Source organism: Gopherus flavomarginatus, unplaced genomic scaffold (assembly GCF_025201925.1).
Source record: "Gopherus flavomarginatus isolate rGopFla2 unplaced genomic scaffold, rGopFla2.mat.asm mat_scaffold_37_arrow_ctg1, whole genome shotgun sequence".
In the NCBI taxonomy this organism is placed as follows: Eukaryota; Metazoa; Chordata; order Testudines; family Testudinidae; genus Gopherus; species Gopherus flavomarginatus.
Window position 1 is genome coordinate 1,908,836 of NW_026115070.1, and position 17,451 is coordinate 1,926,286.

General features: G+C 52.2%; 1 long non-coding RNA gene across 2 annotated transcripts in view; it reads right to left on the reverse strand.

Annotated features, from left to right (window-relative positions):
- Positions 1 to 2,028: 2,028 nt before the first annotated feature.
- Positions 2,029 to 17,451, reverse strand: part of LOC127042373 (uncharacterized) — a 158,199-nt gene continuing 142,776 nt past the window's right edge. For both annotated transcript variants that reach the window (XR_007771917.1, XR_007771916.1), the window contains exon 2: positions 2,029 to 2,305. This is a non-coding gene — a long non-coding RNA (uncharacterized LOC127042373). The remainder of the gene's footprint in view (positions 2,306 to 17,451) is intronic.

The following is a 17,451-nucleotide window of genomic DNA, read 5'->3' on the forward strand; positions in this document are numbered from 1 at the left end:
CTGCTTGTGCCTCCAAGCTCTGCCATATCCTTCGCTCCTGTTGTCCAATAAACCTTCTGTTTTACTGGCTGGCTGAGAGTCACTGTGAGTCCCAGGAAGAGGGGTGCAGGACCGGACTGTCCCACACTCCGTGACAGACCCTAAGCCCCTCCGAGACCCCTGCAGCCTGGACGTAGGTATCTGTGCCTCCCACCAAACACCTAAGACACTCAGAGATCCCTCCAGCCTGAACTTAGGTATCTGTGCCCCCCACAAATCCCCTAAGCCCCCGAGGGACGTATACAGCCAGAACATTGGTATCTGTTCCCCATATAGACTCCATAAGCCCCTTGCAACACTCCAGTGTGCACGTAGGTATATGTGCCCCTCAGAAACCCTCTAAGCCCCCAGGAACCCCTACAGCCTGGACATAGGTATTTGCACTCCCACAACCCCCCTAACCCCCCCCTCCCGGGACATCTACAATCTGGACGTAGATATCTGTGCCCCTCACGAAACCTCTAACTCCCCCTGGGAACGATACAGCCTGGACATACGTATCTGTGCCCACTCGAACCCCTAAAACCCACTGGTACCACTACAGCCTGGAAATCATAGGTGTCTTTGGCCCCCACAAATCCCCTAAGACTCCCAGGATGCCTCCAGCCTGGACGTAGGTATCTTTGCCCCCCACTAACCCCCTAAGCCCCCCTGGTAACCCTACAGCCTGGATGTAGGAATATGTGCCCCCCACGAACCCTCTAAGCCCCCATGGGACCCTAGAGCATGGAGATTGGTATCTGTGTCCCCCCAAACTCTCTAAGCCCCCCAGGGACCGCTATGGCCTGGACATAGGTATCTGTGCACCCCAAGGCCCCTAAGATCCCCCGGACCTCTGCAGCCTGGCTGTAGGTGTGACGGTGCTGCCCGTGGGAGCCAGCTCAGCTCACTCAATCAGAGTGAATTGCAAACAAAACAGGGCAGACAAATCCCAAACGCTGCTGGTTATTTCAATACTTAGATTTACCAAGCCAGCACAAAACAGCTTCTGTAGTACCTCACTGGTTACTTAGAAGTTTAAACCACGCAGTTCCCTTAAATTACCCAGCCTCAGGCCTCCGTCCAGACACACCTGTTAGATATGATGATGATTCCTGAAAATCTTACTTCATCATATAAAAGAAAAGATTCTTCCGATCCCAAAGGATCAGCCACATAACCAGGTTCAATTATAACTTAGATTTTACCTAAAATACATGCTATAGCCAATTCTTATTAACTAAGCTAAAATTTATTAGAAAAGAAAAGAGAGAGAGTGAGTGTTGGTTAAAAGATTAATAGACATATAGACTTGAATTCAATTTTTGAGGTTCAGATACAAAGTAGACATGAGCTTGTAGTTGCCAAAAGTCCTTTTAGAAATAGTCCATAGGTTATAATCCACTGTCCATATTCAGGGTGGCTCCAGTCAATGACTGGGGATCTCAATCCTTGTGGCTTAAGGTTTCCCCCTCTTGAAACCAAAAGCAGATCTGAGATGAAGAAGGATCGTGTCCCAGGTTCTTAAACATTTCCAGCAGCCTTTCAGCCTGAGAAAACAATAGGCTTAACTCTTCTTCCAAACATCCTGGCAATTAGTACATCCATCAAACAGTTCAGATACAGATTACCACAACCTTCAAAGAGACACAGACAATAATACTATTTCACTCAAGTATCATCATAAATGTTAATATTCTTTTTTTGCTCTTTGAATTAAAACTAGAGCAATAGACAAGACTTCTTTGCTGACATCACAAGACCTGAGCAAACACCTCCCCTTCTACCTCTAACACTGCAGACTTGCATTTCAAAGCTCTGTTCATTTACATATCTTGTTAACCAGTTTTTAAGGTTCACCCACGGGGCAGGTCTGTCGGTGAGGTGAGTTAATTAACTCTTTCTGGCCCTGTCACCTTTCAATGAGATATTAGATTATACTTATGTCAGGGACTCTAACCCAGACGGCAAAGTTCGTTGTCTGACCGCGAGAGAGACAGGCAACACCAGCAAGGTCCGATCAAAAGCTCTTTATTGACAAGTGCACGCATCAATAGAGAGCAGCTCGTCTCCAGAGAGAACCAGCCTGCTCTTTACATCTTAGTATAAGCCTATGTAGACAGTTCCGTCACGTCATAAATTATTCACTGGAGCAACCCACCCCCTTCTTCTAACAACTAGAAACTAGACACCTTTAGTATACATGCATGCCTAAAGTTAGAAATGTAGGGGAGTTAAAAACAAACAAAGAACAAAACCAGGGAGCGAAAACAAGGAGGCTGGAAAACTAGGACTCTTATCAGTTCTTCGAAGGAGCTGCCCGAACACAGCACATCTGGTACTATGCCAGGAATGCAGCTTCTCTCTTATCTCACTTTTTCCCAGCGCTTGTGAGACATGCTGCTGCTTCTCAGTGTTTTCCACTCAGGGATTACCCACAAACCTCTGTTAGCCTGACTTTGGTCAGGTTGGCATACCTGGTTTTGTCTGCTATATCTTTATTCAGGCCTAACAATTATAATGTCACAGTCTCGGGGAGTTGACTGCTGCAGCTCCCCGTAGACTCTGCCTGCGCCTCTCACCGAGCTGGAGTACAGCAGGCGAGGGGAGAGCACTCAATGTATTGCATCTACACTAGACGCGATATATCAACCCCCGCTGGATCGATCGCTGCCCACCGATTCGGCAGGTGGTATAGACATACCCCGAGTATCTGGTGATCGGAGCTGGACCCCCGAGGGGGACACATTGAAGGAACTCAGGGGTTAAGGTGCCTCTATTGTCAACTGTCAGGGCTGCTGTGGCTCAGAGGAGGGTGCATAACTGCCTGGCAGGCTTACGCGCCGCAAGCCTTGGAGGTGGGAGAAGTGAAGCGGCCACGGCATGCTCGGGGTGCTCGTGCTCGGAGCAGGGGTGAGCTCGGGCGACGGGGGTGCCGCAGGGCAGAGCAGGAGAGTTGCCACAAGAGGGGAGCCTCAGGGTGGAGGGGGGAGCTGCCATGGGTGGGGCGCCTCAGGGCAGGGGTGCGGGGGGGGGAGGGTGCAAGGTGGAAGTTTCGCCTAGGGCATGAAACTTCCTTGCAACGGCCCTGCCCCACGCCCTGCCTGCAGCCAGCCCTGCACCCCCTGCCCTGCCCTGCCGGCAGTCAGCCTCTGTCTCCAGCCAGCCCTGCACCTTCTGCTTTGCCTGCACCAGCCGCATCCTCCCTGCCCTGTCTCCAGCCAACCCCTGATGCACCCCCCTGCCTGAAGCCAGCCAGCCACTCAGCCCTTGCCCTGCCTGAAGCCAGACCCTACCTCCAGCCAACCCCACATCCACTGGTGCCCTGCACTTCCCAGGGCAGTAACCCTGCACATCTGCTTCAATGAGGGGGGCAGGGAGCAGCTGGGACCCACACATGTGCACACCCTAGGGTGACCAGACAGCAAGTGTGAAAAATCGGGACGGCGTGGGTGGTAATAGGATCCTAGATAAGACCCCAAAATTCGGACTGTCCCTATAAAATTGGGACATCTGGTCACCACAGCACACCCCCAGGACTCCTGAGTTCCATTGCTGGGTTTCCTATTGGTTCCTCTGCTGGTTGTTTTCCTTTTTCTGGGGACTTTGGGCAAGTTGCTCCCCACTCTCGGGCTCTGTCCCCAGCAGTCAAATGGGGATTTCATACCTTCCCGCTATTGGAAAGTGCTGGGAGAATCCCCCAGCAAAAGCTGCTCTGACAGTGCTAAGCAGCATCTGACCATTCAAGGTCGGAGCTCACTGCCCAGGAGGAGTGCTTGGCTCTGGGGTTTCACTTCAGCCCAGTGTAGAGAGAGAGCCCTAACCATGGAGTTTGGCTCAAGAAGACCAAGTCTCCAATTTGTTAAGGGTGTTTTGAATTTCAATCCTGTGCTCCAAAGTGCTTGGTGTCAGTTGTAAACTTTAGGAGCATGCTCTCCACTCCATTTTCCAAATCATTCATGAAAATATAGAATAGTACCTGACACCGGACTGATCCCTGCCAGACCCACTAGGTTCACCCTCCCCGTTGGGCAGCTAAACATGGAGAAGGGCTCCTGGAGTCTTGGCTTTCAACCAGCTCTGCACCCACATTACACTGATTGCAGCTGGACTACATATCCCTCGTTTGCTTCTGAGAATGTCCTATGGGACTGTGTCGAAAGCCTTAGTAACACCAAGCTAGATCCCATCTATTGTTTACTCACCTCTACCAGGCCCAGAACCCTGCCAAAGAAGGAAAGAGGATTGGTTTGGAATGATTTGTTCTTGACAATTCCACGCTCACTAGTCAGAAGAACCAAATCATCCTGTAGGTGCTGCTGACAAACTGAGTGTTTAAGAATGTATTGCAGGATCTCTCCAGCTATGGCAGTCAGGCTAGCTAGTCTGTAAGTCCCAGAGGTCTTTTTGTTCTCCTTTGAAAGATAGGTCCTGTCTTGTTCATGGATGGGAAGATGTTCTTTTTCAGGGGTCTCAGACGAGAACTGGGGCACAACACCCGGTTTGTTAAGGCCACAAAAACGGAGGCAGGAACCTCTTCTCTGCTGCTGGCAAAGAACCACAGGTACCTAAAAGATAGGGACTCACATCTTTGAATGGGCTTTAAAAAGGCAGTGGTTAATAAGTTTGGCCCCGACCATTTCTTGTTTCCACAGACTAGACATTTTAGCAAACTTTAGAATTCCTTGGTGCTAAACACTGTGAAACTCCCCTTTCTCCTTCACAGAGGGCTTTAATACCCCTTATCTCACTTGGGCTCTAAACTGCCCATAGTTCGAGAACTGTTCCTGTTCCGATTGGACAGATGGGAGAAGGGAAGTGACCTACCCAAGGCCTACACAACAAGGCGATGGCAGAGCCAGAAAGAGAAGCAACCAGTTCTGACTCCTGTTCTAACAGATGAAAACACCCCAGAGCCCAGGAATCGAGATGGTGGGAAAATTTCATTCAAACCGTTTCTGTCCGAAAATCCCATTTAGACTAAACCAGTTTGTTTCTCAAAATCATAGATGAAAGATGAAAGATCTTTGCAAAAATATTTTGTTGCAAAACAAAAGCATCTCCTCTTTGTCAGAGTGTGTTAAATTGTCTCCTCGCACACAAAGAGGAGACACTTACATATCAACCATTAGATAAGATGCTTCAATCTGAGCTAAGTCGTTGCTACTATTAACAAATTCAAAATAAAAAAATACAAATAAAATAGACGATTTCAGCTAATCTATTATGTCATAATCTGGGAAACTTCATATTATGCACTACTTCTAGTGACACTCCCAAATGGATCCGCATCCTTCACCCACCATGAGGTAGGTAAGAGCGGATCATTATTATCCCTACTTGAAAGAGGGAGAAGCTCAGGCTGAGAAAGGAGAATTGACTTGTCTTAGGTCACACAGCCCGTCAGAGGCAGTGTTGGGAATAGGACCGAAGAGCCCTGATTTTCAAACAAACCATCGGATCTTGAATTTCAGACATTGAATGACCTGAATATTGTGCTCTCAGATGAGCTCCAGACCAACAACAGTGACAGTAATTATTCAGCAAGTATTTGAGGAGAACTGCAATGTTAGAGGGAATCATCAACTGCTCAGAGACAATTAATGCAGAGAAGCAGCAAAATTAATCAAAGATAGAACTGGTTCTGACTTATTTACTTGATCTTAAAAGAGAACAACAAGGACCTGAGTCTCCTCCCTGTCAACATCCCCCTGCTCAACCAATCAGGGTAGAGACGGAGGACGGGAGGCTGAGGGTTCTCACCAGAGAGCCCAAAGGATGGCCCAGGTCACCGGTGGGGATCACTGCCCGAGCACTATTTCAGTCCCACATTTTTGGTTGGACCTTCCATAGTGGGAGCTGCAGAGGACTTCCCTGCAACACACACACACACACCTCCGTCCTGTTGTTGGGAAGGGAACAGGAGAAAGGACAAAAGAAGCAAGAGAAGAAGAGGAGGGAGGGATGGAGGAAGAGGTGAAACAAAAAGGACAAACCCTAATGTCCCCAGCGATTCTAAGGGACAAAATCCCAGGTGCGCAATAAAATTCTGCCTCCTTAAGCTCGTGTTTTCCATGCCTAGAATTCACTTGTCACCAGATAGATCAGACTGAACAGGTTTCAAACCTCCAGGAGGCTCTTACCTTCTAAACAGGAATGGCTGTTTTCTAGTAAAATCACTACAAGGGAAGGAGGAAACTCGGAAGAGGTTCCTCCTGGCGCTCACGTCCATGACCCCAAATAATCTCTCAGTCCTCAAAGAGAGACCTGGAGAAGGAAACGTGCTGAAGCAAAGCCACAGAGGTCTCTGAGGTTTCCCTGGCCCCTCGCCCCTGTCCTGCCTGGCTGATGTCAGCATCTCTCTGTGAGGTCACCACCTCCCCACCACCTTTGACCAATAGTCTGAGGTCCTGCAAACGGCCTTTGTGATGTCACTGCCACACCCCTCCCTTGCTGGGCTAATGTCCTGCCCCTGGCCAGGCACTTTGGAGGTTTGAGCTACTCCCTGTGGATCACCCCACTCAAGGAGCATTCGTTCTAGGCAGCAAGCCGGCTAGACAGGAAAACATCAGACGCTGCTCCCAATGCTACACTCAGTTTTTCAGAAATTAGTCGACTTCATGGTCAGAAGACACCATTAGAGCATCTAACCTGCATATCACAGGCCTCCTGTATGACATAACAGCTACTTTGGGGGCAAACACATTCCAGAAAGGCATCTAGTCTTCATTAAATGATATCAGGAGATGGTGAATCCATCACTTTCCTTGGTAGCTTGCTCCTGTGGTGAATCATCCTCGCTGTTGACTACTGTGCCTCAGTTGTAATATGAATTTGTCTCTTTTCACTTTCCAGCCATTGGGTCTTGTTATGCCTTTCTCTGCTCCATTCAAGAGCCCGTAAATACCCAATCTTTTCTCTCCATTAAGGCCCTTCAACATTTCAATGAAATCACCTTTCAATCTTCTTTTGATACGCTAAACAGGTTGAGCTCTTTCAATAGCTCACTGGAAGGCATTTTTCTCCAGCCCTCAGAACATTTGGTGGCTCTTTGCTGCCCTAGCTCCAATTTCACAACATCTTTTTCAAATGAGGATACCAGAACTGGAGGCAGTATAAAGGTTGTATAAAGGTAAAATTAAATAGGTTGCAGAGGAGTTTTTTTTAATTTCGGCTTTTGTTGCTAAAAATTTTGTCTCTCTGCAGTGATAAAAAAACACTCCCCGAATGCCAAAATTTGAGCCATGAAAAGCGGCAGTGTGAACAGCGCATCATAGGTGGAGCTGTGCTCCCGGTGACAAAGCTCCTGCCCCTCATTGGAGGTAGTTTGGCTTTGTTGCAGGGGAAGCTCTCTCTCAGCGATAAGGACGGCCACACAGCGCACCTTACAATGGCATGGTTAGAGTGGCACAGCTGCACCATGGTAAGGTGCGCGGTGTAGACACAGCCTCAGAGCTGGGGAAAGCCGACAGGCGCTGAGGAGCATAGGGTTCAGACAGAGACATCCGTTAGGAGAGGAACTATTCACAGGGATTCTCTATAGCCTAGTAAGGTGGAGAGGATGGAAGATGATAATGTACAGGTAGGTTCTGATGAGAAACAGTGAAATGAAAGAGTCTCTCTCAATTACATCATGTAATAGCAGACAGCTAAAATGGGACACATTTTAGAAGTGCTTAAATACAAACGCTAAACGTCTAAGTACTAAGACTGGTGAATTTGAGTGCCTGGTATTGAGTGACGATATTGATAGAATAGGCATCACAGAAACCCTTGCACCCCCTCCTGCACCCACATGGGGAGACTGACCTGTGTGCATGGAGCAGCTGGCATTGCCCCACTCCTCCCTGAAACACTGCTCATCTGGGCACCCCTAGGGGCTGTGGGATGTGGGGGCAAGAAGTGAGATCATCCGAGCTCCCTGCATCCAGGTCACTTTCCTCAGCCGGGCTGCATAGCGGGAGGGCAGAGAGCACCAGCTTCTGATGCTCCCCTCACAGCACAGCCCAAGTGGGAAAAGTGACCAGGACGCATGGAGCACATAGGGTTGCTCCTTACTCCCCTCAAACCTCTATGGACCCATGGAGGAGCATTGGGGCAGGGGAAAGCAGTGAGCACCTTTGCACTGCCACACGGTGCCCTTTGACCCCTGGAGCCCTGGGCGGCTATCGGGGGGCACCACCCCTAAGGCCGGCCAGGCTCCCCAGAACGAGCAGCAGAAAACACAGAGACTGGCCACACACTGAGCAGTGGTAGCCTGGGCGGCTCGTAATGGAGGCTCAGGGGGGAGGGGCGTCATAACATTTTTTCCCAGGTTTGGACCTTAGCGTCCAAAATATGGGTGTTAGCATGAAAACCTCCAAGCTTAGTTACCAGCTTGGACCTGGTAAAGCTGCCACCAGCCAGGGATTTATACAGTGCCGGGCTCGCTGTGGTCTCCCCAAAACCTTCCCCGGGGGACCTCCAGACTCAGATGCCTTGAGTCTCACAACAAAGGGGAATAAACCATTTCCCTTCCCCCTCCTCCCCTCCAGGTGTTCCCTCCCTGGGTTCCTGGAGAGATATACAGAAGCAAGCTCCGTGAATCTAAACAGAGGGACTCCCCCCTCCCTGTTTCCAGTTCTGGAAATAGAAGTACCAAGATAGCTAATCTCTCTTCCCCCTTACCCAGAGGGTATGCAAAGTCAGGCTAGTAAATCTAACACAACGAGATTTTCCCCCTGACTTCTTCCTCCCACCAATTCCCTGGTGAGCTGCAGACTCAATTCCCTGGAGTCCCCACTAAAGAAAAAATCCAACAGGTCTTAAAAAGAAAGCTTTATATAAAAAGAAAGAAAAGGACATAAAAATGGTCTCTCTGTATTAAGGTGACAAATACAGGGTTATTTGCTTAAAAGAAAAAAATGAATAAACAGCCTTATCCAAAAAGAATACAATTTAAACATTCCAGCAACTACACACATGTAAATACAAAAAAAACCAATATAAACTTATTGTCTTATTATCTTTGTACTTACAACTTGGAAACAGAAGATTAGAAAGGCAGGAGATAGAAAAATCACTCTCATAGCCGAGATGCCACAGACACAAGACAAAGAACAAAGAACTCACACACAAACTTCCCTCCCACTCCCTGCTACAGCCCGGGGGCTGCAGCAGGGGCACAGAGCTTCTCTGGTCTCAGGGCCACAGCGAGGCAGGGGTAAAGGAGTGATAGGGTGGGGCTGGTGGGGGAAGGGGTGGAACAGAAGTGACAGTGGATGGGGCCATGGCTGGAAGGGGGTAGAGCCACAGACAGAAGGTAGGGGCATGGTTCTGGTGCTGGGGCCCCCACACTTGTTCTCCCTTTCCCGGGGGTTTGGCATCACTAGCCCCGGCTTAGCGAGTAGGGTTCAGTGGTCCCCATAATGTGGGGTGCGACTCCTAGGGGGACACAGAGGAACATTCATGGGGGCACCTCAGGACCTGAGCCAGCCCACATAGAGGGCAGGGAGGGAGCACCACTCTGCCACAGCTCTTCCCCAACCCCACCCTCAGCCTGAGACTCTGGCTCCCAGCCCGGCGTCGACCCCTTTACCCCTGTCCGTACCCCTCACCCCAGCAAGCAACAGCCCCACTCCTCCCAGCCCCGGTTCTTGACCGTGGCTTCCGAGGGGCCACAGCCATGGCTAAGAGGGCACGATGTGAAATGTTTGGGGACCACTGGTTTAGGGTGACGTCCTCAATCACTTCTCTGCAGTCCAATAAAAGCTATTCCTCACTCACCTACCCCTCCATCAGGACGGACTAGGTATGTTCTGCTGCCCTTCACTCATACAGGAAGGAGAATAACATTTCATTCCACTCAATCCTAAAGTCATTTGTAACCCAAGACCACCCCAAACTGGTTATTTTGGGGAAGCGGCCCCATCATGCTGCATAGCTAGGCAGAGTAGGTGTGTCTATGCAAACACGGTCTGTTCCGGAAGTCTTTCCCCAGCTCCTCACTAGGTGAGAGAGGGGAGCTCATTCAGACCCTGCTTTCGCTTAGTATTTAAAAACTCCTTAGTGTCCCTATCTCTGTCGGCCTTAGATTTCTCCTCCTGTCCGTTTTTTGACAGCTCAGATGAGGTGACCGAGTGGTTAAGGTGATGGACTGCTACCCCATTATGCTCTGCCTGCATGGGTTAAAATCCCATTCTCATCAGAGGCATTTAGTCTTCACCCTCCTTTATAGACAACCATCTCCCCCTTTGGTACAATAACAGATCAAACAATGTTGTTTGTGTTACCCAAAATTGGGTCAGTTAGTAAGCTTAGAGAGGACTAATAATGCCCCTCCCCCCCAGAGTTTGGCAGAAAGCAGCACATTTATTAGCTTGATAGCTAAGCTCAAAAGAAGGGATGGGGGAAGGTGTCACATTCATACTCACGCTCCCAGGACAGGCCTGGCAGTGGAGATGTCAGGATCCTTTAAGGTAAGTGTCCCACAGCGCAGCGATGGACAGTGCGATGAAGATCAGTCTCCCTGCGGTGCAATAGAATGTAACACAGCGAACCACTGGCCAGATGGGCCGGGTGAAGGGCATTCACTGGAGGTACAAAGGAGAGTGGGAAAGCCACTTCACAGGCATTCAAAGCAGGAAAGGGCACAAGCTGGGGGAGTTTAACAGACCTTTTGAGCATACAGGTTATACAGAGCATACAGATCACTGCTGCTCCTACAACATGATAAGTTCTCAAGCAGCATGTTTCTTACTTTGCCCTCTGTCAATTTTGATGATTATTGATGGAAATATTTTGCCATTGGGTTGTGTGTTTACACAGAAATTGACATTTACTAACAAATACACAATTCTTCCAAGCCTGCCTAGTCTGCAGTTGATGGGTTTAGAGGGACACATTCACTCTTCCAGGTCCCCATTCCAGGCCTGTGCTCTCCAGGTTGTCAACTTCCCGCACTGCTGGGATCCTTCCCTCATCTCCCCCCAAACCACTGCCCCACCCCCACTTCCGGGGTCCCCTCCCTACACTGTCTAACTCCACTGCTGGCAGGATCCCTTCCTGTTCCTTTCATTTCCTGCCTCCACTCTGGGGAAAAGCTCTGCACTCTTCCCACACCAGAAGTTGAACCCAGGCCACCTGGGTGAAAACCAGGAATCCTGACCACTAGCCCATATGGGACTATTGTTGCATCTGACGAAGTAGGTATTCACCCACGACAGCTCATGCTCCAATACGTCTGTTAGTCTAGAAGGTGCCACCGGATTCTTGGCTGCTATTATTACTACAACTCAGGTCTTGGCTACACTGGAGAGTTACAGTGCAGGTGGTGGCTTTACAGCGCTGTAACTTACTCCCCGTCCACACTGGCAAGGCACATACAGCGCTGTATCTCCCTGGCTACAGTGCTGCATGTGCTCCACCTCGACCAGAGGAATAAAGAGAACAGAGCTGGTGATGCAGCGCTGGGGTGCCAGTATAAACAGTGATTAATCTTACTACGCTGTCACTGACCTCCGGAACCTTCCCATAATGCTTTTAAGTAGAGATAACGCTCTTTGTTTTGGTGTGATGCCTCTGTTTGCTTTGCTGTGAGCTCAAGGCTCCCGGAGCTGCTTATCTAAAAACCAAACACAGTTACTGTTTGCAGTGAATGAGCAGAGGCAGGGGGATCCCTTTGGAACACCCAGAGCTGGTGTTTGCTTGAGGAGAGAAGCAGCCGGGTGGGCACGGGGGAGGGGGGGTCTGTTTTGGATCAGCGGCTTATCTGGTCTGTGAGGAAAAGAACAAAGGCGGCTATTTGCATTTAGTGAATGAGAGAGGGGTGGGGGAGGAGGCTTGAACTTGCCAGGCAGGGAGCTGACACAGTGTCAGCTCCAAAAAATCCACTCGCTCTGTCTCCCCCACGCTCCGTGTCACACTCCACCCCACCCTCCTCTTTTGAAAAGCACATTGCAGCCACTTGAATGCTGGGATAGCTGCCCATAATGCACCACTCCCAACAGCGCTGCAAATGTGGCCATGACAGAGTGCTGGTAGCTGTCAGTGTGTCCACACTGCAGCGCTTTCCCTAAACAGCTGTAGGAAGACAGCTTTAACTCCCAGCGCTGGACAGCTGCAAGTGTAGCCAAACCCTCTCTAAGCCGACCCCTTATGAGAACAGCAGGGACTAGCATGACTAGATGTCCCGATTTTTGGGTCTTTTTCTTATATAGGTGCCTATTAACCCCACCCCCATCCCAATTTTTCACATTTGCTGTCGGATCAGCCTAGCAGGGGTTGCACACAGGGCTGCATTAACCTTCAGGTGCTGAGGTTTCCCTCTCTCCATTCCCAGAGCCTGTGATCAGGAAACAGACATCAGGGCTCCACGTGCTGCACAGACCATGACTGAGATCAGACCCCATATTATGCAAGGTGCTGTACAAACCCTGGGCAACACTGAGACACCCAGGAGGTTCCCCTCAATTTCTCTGAGCCTCTGCTGCCCAACTTCTTCTGAATCCCTCTGGCTCACCCCCCCCCCAAAAAACCCACCTTTCCAAACAGTCCTTCTTTCCTTGCCCCCTGATTCTGGTTTCACACCCTGGGACCATCTCCTCTCTTTGTCTCTCCCCCTCCAGGTGAAGCAGAGATGGAGGCAACTTCAGCCACTGGAGTCAGCCTCAGCGAGCACTGCAGCCGGCCCCGGGAGAGGGGGGGTGTTTGCAGACACAGGAAGGGAGCAGGGGGTGCTGGAAAGAAGGCGGCAGGAGAACAAAGCTGAGAGACCCAACATGGGGAAATTCCAGGGGGCGGGGCTCTGACACATCCCAGGTGCGGGCAGCTCCTGGGGGCGGGGCTCTGGCTCAGCTCGGGGGCAGGGCAGCTCCTCGGGGCGGGGCTCCAGCACAGTGCAGGGGCGGGGCAGCTCCTGGGGGCGGGGCTCCAGCATAGAGCGGGGGCGGAGCAGCTCCTGGGGGCGGGGCTCTGGCACAGCCCATGGGCAGGGCAGCTCCTGGGGGTGGGGCTCTGGCACAGCCCATGGGCAGGGCAGCTCCTGGGGGCGGGGCTCTGGCACAGCCCATGGGCAGGGCAGCTCCTGGGGGCGGGGCTCTGGCACATTGTGACGCGGAGCCCGGGCTGAACAGCTGCTTCCTGGTTCTCCACTGCTGCCAGCTGGCTGGCGGGGGCGGGGGGGGAGAAGCCGGAGCTGCAGGCGGGGGAAGGGCGGTGGGACATTGTGAACCGGAGCCCCCGGGGAATGAGAGGCGCTGGGGGGGCAGGAAAGTGACCCTGCCCCAGGGAGCCTGGGAGAAGCCTTGAAGGCGCCTCGGCCCCAGTGGAGCTGCAGGAGGATCCGCCCGCCTGCCCCGCTGGGATGGGGGGGGCCGGGGCCCGGCCGTCGTGTGGGGGGGAGGGGCGGACCCCGGGCCAGGCGGGGGGGGCGGTGTATTAAATCCCTCCCCATAGCAATGTGCTACTCCTGGGCACTGCGCATGCCCAGTAACAGCCGCTGAAGCCGCTGCCCTTCCCTCTGCCGGACCAGCCGTAACGTTCCGCCAGGCGCTGGGGGCGGGGCTGGAGCGGGGCGGGGGAGTAAGAGGGAGCGTGGGAGGGGCGGGCGCAGAGCAGGTAATTGATGGGCGGGGGAGGGGGTCAGGCAGATGGAGGCAGGGTTCGTGGGGGGCTAAAGGGCACAATCCGGGCTGGGGGGAGGAGCAGGAGTTGAGCTCAGGGTGAGGCGCTGGCAGAGCCCCCCCCCTTTGGTGTGAGGGCGGAGGTGTCGAGGGGGGAGGAGAAGCCGGAGTTGCAGGTGGGGGAGGTCACTGGGTGGGGGGTGCAGATCTGTCTCTGTGCAGCCAGGACATTCCCGGGGTGGGAGGGAGGTGAGTTAACTGGATCCTGTCCCAGTTTTGCCACTTCCTCCCACACACACATTCTCTCAAGATTTCCCCTTTTCTCTCTCATTATCACACGTGGCTATAAAATCCAGGGAGATTCTCCTCTCCCCCCCGCCAATGATCAGCTCTCTAATTGCCTCTGATTTTCCCTTTTCTCTCCATACTTCTCAAATGTCAATTTAAAATCTCTCCGATGGGGGGTGGATTTTCCCACCCATTTCATCTGCAGCGATTTGTCCTTGTTTGGGTGGGAAATTGTTGCCCTGGGTCATTCCCCAGAACATGGCTCCCACTGGAGTGGGATGGGATGAGGTTCCCGTTCTCTGCCAGGGCAGGGAAGGGAAGGGAGGAGCACATCCCCCATGGAGACTGCCCAGACCCCATTTCCCAATTCCCCTGTGGCCCCCTTCCATTGTCCAGGGAGCCTTCCAGCTCCCCCCCCCGCCCTTAAATCAGCTCCTCAAAGGGCTCTGAGCTGCTCACGTGAATGGTTGCCCCGTGGCCGGGGGGGACCATCACATTCTGTTTATGTATTGGACAGTCATATAAAATCCAGTCCAACAGTCCCCCTTTTCCACTAGTTATTTAATAGCAACATCAAATCCCCTCCGATCTTGGTGGTTTTCTCTCATGTTATCAAATGTCGTTTGTGACAGGGTTCTCTCTGCGTGTCTCAAAGATTGATATAAAATACCCCAAACATTTGCCCCACTTCTCTCTAGTTGTTTTATTTCTAATTGAATATGATGGGTTGTTTCCCAATGTGCTAAGATGCAGCCGCCTCTGGGGTGGATCCATGGTGGCCATTATTTGCTAGTGACAGCCCGTGGATCTTTCTTGCCCTCCAGGCCTTCCATTCTCCTGTTAAAGAAGCACCCCCAGGCTCCCTCTGCCTGTGTGACTGGCCAGCAGGAGGTGGTGTTAACTTTCTAGCCACTTCTCACACTCTGTGAGGTAACACTTGCAGGGGCAGGGAAGGTGTCTGTGTGGGGAGATTGCAGCTGAAGGGGCATTGTGGTAGGGGGAGGCCTCTGGGTGGCTGGGCAGGGGGTACCCTAGTAAGGTTGGTGGGTTGTGGAGGTTGGGGTTTTTGGGGGTGGTGGTTCTGATGTGCCCATCCCTGAGGCTATGGGTCCTGGAGGTGGGTATCGCTGGGGGCCTGGTGGCTGCAGAACAGTGGGGGTGGGTGTCTCTTGGGGAGGTGGGACAGAGGGTTAGAGGGAGCCTGGTTCTGTGCCAGGGGCTCTGTCTGTGCTTCCCCCGCTGGTTCCTGGTTTTGTTGCCATGCCCAGTGCACAGAGCTGGGGGAGGGGATCCCTGGCACTAGGTGAGGGCATGCCAGGGAAGCAAAGTGATGGGTCGCACTGTAAAGCATCAGGGGGTCACACTGGGCAGAGGAGGGGGTCCCAGGCAAATGTCAGGGTAGATCGTTCTGGAGGGTGGGGAAGTTCCTAGGCAGGCAGTGAGGGACTGAGTTCCCAGTGGGGGGGGGGGTCCCTTGAGGGGGTCCCTCGCTGCTGGGGGCTCTTGGTGGGGGGAACCCTTTGGGATTCCCAACCTGGCAATCATGGTGTGGTGGGGGTTCTCTGGCCGGTGGGGCTTTGAGGGGTATCTGGGGTCCCTGGCCAGGGACTCTGGGGGCTGCGTCCCAGGGAATATCTGATGGGATCCTGGCTGGGGGTGTCTGGGGCCCCTGGCTGGGGGGTCTGGGCTCTGGGTACTAGGGGGTGTCTGGGGGCTGCTGCTAACCATGATCCTTCTCTCTGGTCAACTTGTACCAGAGTCCTGGCTCCTAGTCACCAGGTCACCAAGTCCATTCCCCAGTCACGTGCCCTGTCACTGTGATAACTTTCTGTCCACTTAGCAAACACTGTTAGTGTGAATTCACAGAATTTACTTTTCTTCTCTTTTGAAAACTGCAGGAACTTTCAGTTCCGTTTGGAAAATTTTTGCCCCCAGTCCTTGTCCTAGATCTGCGGGGGTGAGGGAGGTGGGAAGGGAGTCAGCACTGCCACACGATAGTCTTTTCCACAGCGTTCTGAACTCATTCTTTCTGAAATCCGGTGTCATTGAGACCGTTGTTAATCCAGAGTCACTGTATGGAAAGACAAGGAGTGATTCCAGATGGACAGTGGGTCAAATGAGATCAGCCATTCGCCCTGTGAGGAGGGGTCCCATTAGCTGCTCTCCCCAGAGAGCTAAAGGAGGGAAGCTGCTCATACACTCCGTCCCTCTCTGCTCAGGATATTGGGGTTCAGCTTCCTGGGTCAGATGCTGCAGCCTCCATTGTGATCTGGGAGACCAGGCTTGGCAGCTGCTGCTCCCCCAGTGGGGCTCTGTGCTGGGAAGTGACCTTAATTAAAGCTTCTTCTCTGCCCGGCCCAGGGGATGACTTTCTGCAGCTGGTCCTAGCCCCCTAGGGCAGTCCTGGGCCCTGTTACTACTAAATTCTGAGCCAGAGTCTCCAGGTAACTGAAAGACCTCAGGGAATGTCCTAGGGTCTGGCAAGAAAGTGACTCTGCACAAACACCACCACCTCATTTCTCCTCCCATTAGCGGTTGCCAGGAGGAAATCCAGCCATGGGAGAGCAAAGCCCCCAGGAATGGGACTGTCCCAGCCAGAGGGGCAGGGAGAGAGGACAGGGGAAGGAGAGACTGAAAGGGGCAGTGGGAGAAATGAATGTGGGGGAGAGATTTCCAGCTCTCTAGTCCACCCAGACACATGTATTGCTGCATCCTGGGGCAGAACCACTTTCCAGTGAACAAAACAAGGATCAGACAGAGCAAAAGCCAGTTCCTGACTCCATATTCCCCCTGCTGGGGTGTGGCTGCCGTGGGGTCAGTGTCTGAGGGAATCCCCCACAGTGACTCCTTTGGTTCTGCTCTTATCTAGCCTTGTGTTCAGAGAAGGGGTGAGGGGAGAGAGAAGGGAGGTTAAAAATGTGTCTGTGGACTTAGCCTGGCAGGAGGGGCCAGGTCTAAATTGTAATAAACAGATTGAGCATTTCCCAGCATGACAGAATCTAGGGTGTCTGTCTGCAGGGAAAGGGCCTGGGGGAATTGTGATGTGAAATTAACTAAACCGGTTCTGAAACGCCCACAACTGCCCTTCTCCCCCAGACAGGCTGCAGAATGTTTTGCTCCAGCTCATCCCAGCCTGGCGTGGGACAGGGAAGAGAAATGGCTGCAGTGGAGTCAGTCCAGGTAGAGATTATCAGGGGGTTGCTGGTGGGTTCCTGCTGCAGGAAAGGGAGAGCAAATACACCAGAGGTGGGAAGGTTTGCAGAGTCTGGTTTGGAGGTTGGAGCGGGGCAGGAAATTCACAGCGTGGGGAAAGAAGGAGGCCAGGGTGTGGCAGACCTGCTGGGAGTTATTTACTAGGTGGCCTAGATTCTAGGAACAGACCCAGGAGGTTTGGAGGTGGAAATGCCCTAATTTGTGAAGAGAGAAAATAACCCACCTACATGGAGCTAGTCAAACTGACCAGACTTCTAGTGCTGGAGCCTGACCTCATTAACCATCAGCTGCTGTGAGATATAAAGGGGACACCCATTGTGGATACTCTGAG